The sequence below is a fragment of the Condylura cristata genome, unplaced genomic scaffold (assembly GCF_000260355.1).
Source record: "Condylura cristata isolate star-nosed mole 26May11 unplaced genomic scaffold, ConCri1.0 scaffold00021, whole genome shotgun sequence".
Lineage (NCBI taxonomy): Eukaryota > Metazoa > Chordata > Mammalia > Eulipotyphla > Talpidae > Condylura > Condylura cristata.
This window is the reverse complement of record NW_004567122.1, coordinates 5,941,352-5,946,401: the sequence shown is the minus strand read 5'-3', so window position 1 is coordinate 5,946,401 and position 5,050 is coordinate 5,941,352. Positions and strand designations below refer to the sequence as shown.

At 44.6% G+C, this 5,050-nt stretch overlaps 1 protein-coding gene across 1 annotated transcript in view; it reads right to left on the bottom strand.

Moving 5' to 3' along the window:
* ANK2 (ankyrin 2, neuronal) overlaps nt 1-5,050 on the bottom strand; it is a 493,620-nt gene that overhangs the window by 437,448 nt on the left and 51,122 nt on the right. The gene's annotated exons all lie outside the window — the stretch shown is intronic.

The window sequence follows — 5,050 nt, the reverse complement described above, 5'->3', positions numbered from 1 at the left end:
AAAGAAAAAGCACTCGGATTTGTGAGCAGCCAGAGCTGATCAGAAACCTAAGAAGCATCTGGAATTGCACACCTGGTTCAGGTAGATGAGGAGCTGCTGTCCAGGTGCTACCACTGTGCACGCCTGCCCCGCCTTTCCACAGACCCTCTTATACAGGGGTATGTATCTGTCAACAGACATACATCCACATGTATTTTTCAACATATATTTAAGCCATACTATCTTGCTGAGCTTTGTGGGGACGTTAAGTTTATTACTGCTGATTTTATTGGGGAGTTCTAAGGCAGGTGATCATTAAACTCCATGCCACACACAATCAGCCACACTGGGAGAAAACACATAATTCAACAAAAATAGAATTAAAACACCTAGACAGAAGCCCGCCCTGGTGGCACAATGGGTTAAGCGCAGCACTGTGAAGCTCTCTGCAGCCGTTTTTTTGATTCCCAGCCAGGGAGGTGACCCATATGGAACAGCAGACCTCTCCTGACCCGCCCACTGCTCCCCAGTGTACTTCGTTGATCTGCCTGTTCTGCTCCCCACTGTGTCTCTGGTGAATCCTCTCACCCCTCACAGGGTGGCCTACACGGGCTCTTGTATGCATAAATAAATAAACAAATGTAACTTCGACCGGAATTATTAAGCTTCGATGAAGCAAAGCCATAACCAAGTTAGGCAGCAGTGACCAGAAATGAAATTCATCCCTAGAAAAGAGAATTCCCTTTCCGAGTCAACTTCAACTGTATTAACCCCTGTGAATTTTGTTAATCAACAGTATTTCAGCTCTTTAGGTAGAAACAGGATCTCCTTAAACAGCTTATAAACTCATTGATTGTCATGTACCTAGGTGCTATTTACAGTAACTCAAAAAATAATGTGTCCAATTAGTAGAAGAATAAATTGACTCAGTTTTACCCTTTATGTGGATTATTCCCAGTAGAGATCAAATGCCAATTATTTGCCACAGGGAATCACATAATAATTCTAGAGTCACCATCTGCCTAGTCATCTTCTCATGCAAAGTATTGCCAGCTTGGCATTAAACAAATCGGTGACTAAAAAAGTACATATAGGGGCCCTCCCTGGTGGCACAGCAAGTTAAAGCACAGCTCTGCAAGCGAGACGCAGCCCCCAAGTCCAACTTCAATCCCTGGCCCTAGAGTTGACCCACATGGCACGGCAGACCTCTCCTGTCTTGTCCGCTGCTCCCTTCAGTAGTGTACTTCATAGATCTGCCTGTTCTGCTCCCCACTCTGTCTCTGGTGAATCTTCTCACTACCCCTGCACCTCCGGCCTGTACCCTAGTTCTGCATACTTAAATAAAATTTTTTTAATTACGAATAGAAGGGCAGATTAATAATTATACAGAAAATTAAACTATTTGAAAAACAAAGAGGGGATGGGAGACCATTTAAATACTGATATTGTAGCTTTAATAAATGTATAAGAAATACTACAAGCTAAATGTAGGGTACAGACTAACAGGATAATGAAACTATCCATTTTAAGAATATCCTGTGGGAAAGAGCATATTTAAACTAAGATACAAAAAAAAAAAAAGATATATTTTCTACTTGAGAAGCATCTGTTTTCCTTACAGTTTCTTGGAATTTTGCCTAACTTTAACTTTATAAATACAACTAACATTAAGCATTTTTAAATCACACTTTCAAGTATGTGTCTGTACCGACACCCCCCAAGTGATCCTTTGCCACTGTTTCTTACCATATGGGCTAAGCGAAGTCGTAAATTTGGCCTCACAGACAAAAGTCTCCTTCCAGGAGCCTCCCTGGTGGCACAAGGGGTTAAGTCACAGCACTCTGAAGCTACCAGCCACTGCACCATGAGTTCGCTCCCCATCCAGGTTGCTAACCCACATGGCACAGCAGACCTCTCCTGACCTGCCTGCTGCTCCCCTCAGCAGTGTACTTCATCCATCTGCCTGTTCTGCTCCCCACTCTGCCTCTGGTGAATCCTCTCACTGCCCCTGCACCTCTGGCCTGTATCCCGGTTCTGTATGCAGAAATAAATATCGTTAAAATAAAATACCAGTGGAGACACATTTCTGAAGTGGCCCTTTCCAATCAGTAACACTGAACACTATAGTACTTGTTTGAAGATTGTTTTTAAGTAATTAAGACTTATTTGCTATGATTTATTTCAGTAGGGTACTTTATTAGAGGTAGATTTAATGCATCAAAGGAGGTGATCTTCTTCCAGAATAGTAATGTTTAAGCTTGCTACGTAATTTCCTGTCAAAGACTATGGCTCCCAAGCTTCTAGAAGCTGAGTATGCAGAAACCACCTCTCTTTTTTCTCCCACAGATTTATTTTGATTTATTTATGCATACAAGAACTGGGGTGTAGGCCAGAGGGACGGGGTAGGGAGGCAAGTGTGTGAGAGGATTCACCAGAGACAGAGCAGGGAGCAGAACAGGCAGGTGTAGTGAAGTACACTGCTGAGGGGAGCAGCGGGCAGGTCAGGAGAGGTCTGCCTTGACATGTGAATCAGCTCCCTGGGTGGGGATCAAACTCATGCTGCAGGGCAGTCCCTGGTGACGCAACAAATTAAAGTGCAGCACTCTGCAGCTATAGCAGCCACTGCAGCACAAGTTCAGTCCCAGGCCAGGGAGGTGACCCACCTGGTGCAGCAGACCTCTCGTCTCACCCACAAGCAAAATAGCTTGCCCTAGACTTTACCTTTCCCCTTCCTGACTTGCCTGTGATCTGGCTTCAACCACACAGAGTCAACACTTAGAAAATGTGCACGCAGCAGCACGGAAGGCACTGGGTCTCGGGAGACAGCACGAAGCACAGACGCCTTTCGGAGCTGAGCCCTCACCCTGCACTGACAGACATTTCTTCTGGCAGCTTTTCGGTCACAGTAGGCTCTGTCTGCACTAGCACAAATATTTCAACATTTTAATATATCGACTTAATCCATATTGACCAATTACAAATTGGAAAGAGAAAGGAAACTGATTTCCACCCACTTGTACAAAGTTACAGGTCTAACTGCATTCTTGACAATACTCAAGTTCACTTCTTTTAAAGAAACTCTACTGAGTTGATAAGGGACAGTTAGTAAATACTCTCTTTTGGTCTCATGTTAATTGCTCGTTCATATTGTTTTTTATCCTTATTAGATGCTTGGTATATTTCTTGTCCATACTGTTGAGCTTCAAAGTTTATCTTTCAATTCTGCTTTTGGGAAACATCTTGAGATGTTTTGCTGACGTCAAATTTAAAATTTCTCTATGGTAATTTGTTCACTGTGCACTGTGGGTACCCACATTTTGAACCCAAATACCACTCCCCGTTAAACGGAATAGGGTTCTCTGGGAAAACACTGATTTCTGGTCTGCGGCAGAGACTATATCAGGTGAGCTGAAGACAGTCTTCTGCCAAGAGGTAGGGGGCCACTGAAGATCACTGGGGTTGTGTCAAAGCACAAAGGAACCAACATTAGGAAGCTCCCAAAGGCCACATTCATCAAAGCATCTGTTGTAATTACTGCGGCTGTGGGAAAAGCCACGCCAGACAGAGCTGAGAACAACACTTATGCTTCTCTTAGATGTACAGTCTGGGCAGGGCTGTGGCTCAGCTGGTACCCACTCTCCTCAGCTCCAGTTGAGCACTGTCACACTCGAGTACCTCACTCATATGTGGGATACAGAGAAACAAAACAAGGGAACAGCAGAACTGAACCAAAACAAAGCCGAGAAACGACTGCAGAATTGAGGCCACTCAAGGGTGAGCAGGTGGGAACCAAGTGTCCCGGGAAGGGGCCCAATGGCCTATGACAAAGGGAGATGATGCTCTGGGGAGTGCGGGGTGTGGTGATGCAAGTCTGAGGGGTTGTGTCTCTCCTCCGCTCATCAAAGACAGTGACCTCAACAAAAGTGACCATTAACCAATCAATAGGCTAAATTATCTAGGGGCTCACTCACTCACTCACATATGTGTTGCCTGGACTAAGGCAGTTAGGACTCTCCGTCGTCTCTCTAGATCTCTAAGTCGACTTTCCATATGTTCTCTCTAACGTGTTGATTTGCGGGTGATTGAATTTTGCTAAAGTACCCATCCCAAGAGAGTACTGGGCAGAAAGTAATGGATCAGTGTCAACATCACATCGTAGGAACATATGGGACCACATGTATTGGTGTAACTGTCCTTGGTAAATACAGTCTGTCGGTATCATAAAAAATTGAGCCTCCCTGGTGGCACAAGCGGTTAAGTCTCAGTACTGTCAAGCTATTGCCAACCACTGCAGCCTGAGTTCAATCCCTGGCCTGGGAGCTGACCCACATGGCGCAGCAGACCTCTCCTGTCTTGCCCGCTGCTCCCCTCAACATTGTGCTTCAGTAGATCCGCTTGTTCTGCTCCCCACTCTGTCTCTGGTGAAGCCTCTCACTCCCTGCACCTGTGCCTGTGCCCCAGTTTTTCTAGGCATAAAAAAAAAAATAAATCTTTAAAAATAAAGTGCTTATCCCCTCTCTTCCAATTAATGTCACTTTCCAAAGATAAGTGTGTCAATAGACATGGTAAGACTTTATGTATATGTCAATAAATGTATGTTTACATGAATAGGAAGAGCGATGTTTAGGTGTTGACAGAAAGATAATGAAGGCAACTCCACATAAGCCAATTATGCGCCCAGGAAGCAGCAACTTCCATGGCCCTTCCTGGCCGACTCTGGATCCAATCCCACAGGAAGCATCTCCAGTTCATAAATTACTAACTTCATAATAGTGGCGCCCCAAAAGAAGGTTGGAAATAAGAGCAGCAATTAAAACAACAATAATTCTCCCTAGCTCCTGCTTAAGCTTTCCACCCTACGGTCTTCTTAGCTGTGGCACAGGCACCTGGTATACATTATTCCAAACTCACTCTCCTTACCTGGGAAACCTGGTACTCCTGCTGTTTGCCATCTCACAGAAAACAGAGACCAGAGAGCCATCTTACCCCACTCCCATATGACACAGTCTTTTTTTTTTTTTTAAGATTTATTTATGCATACAAGAACTGGGGTACAGGCCAGAGGTTCAGG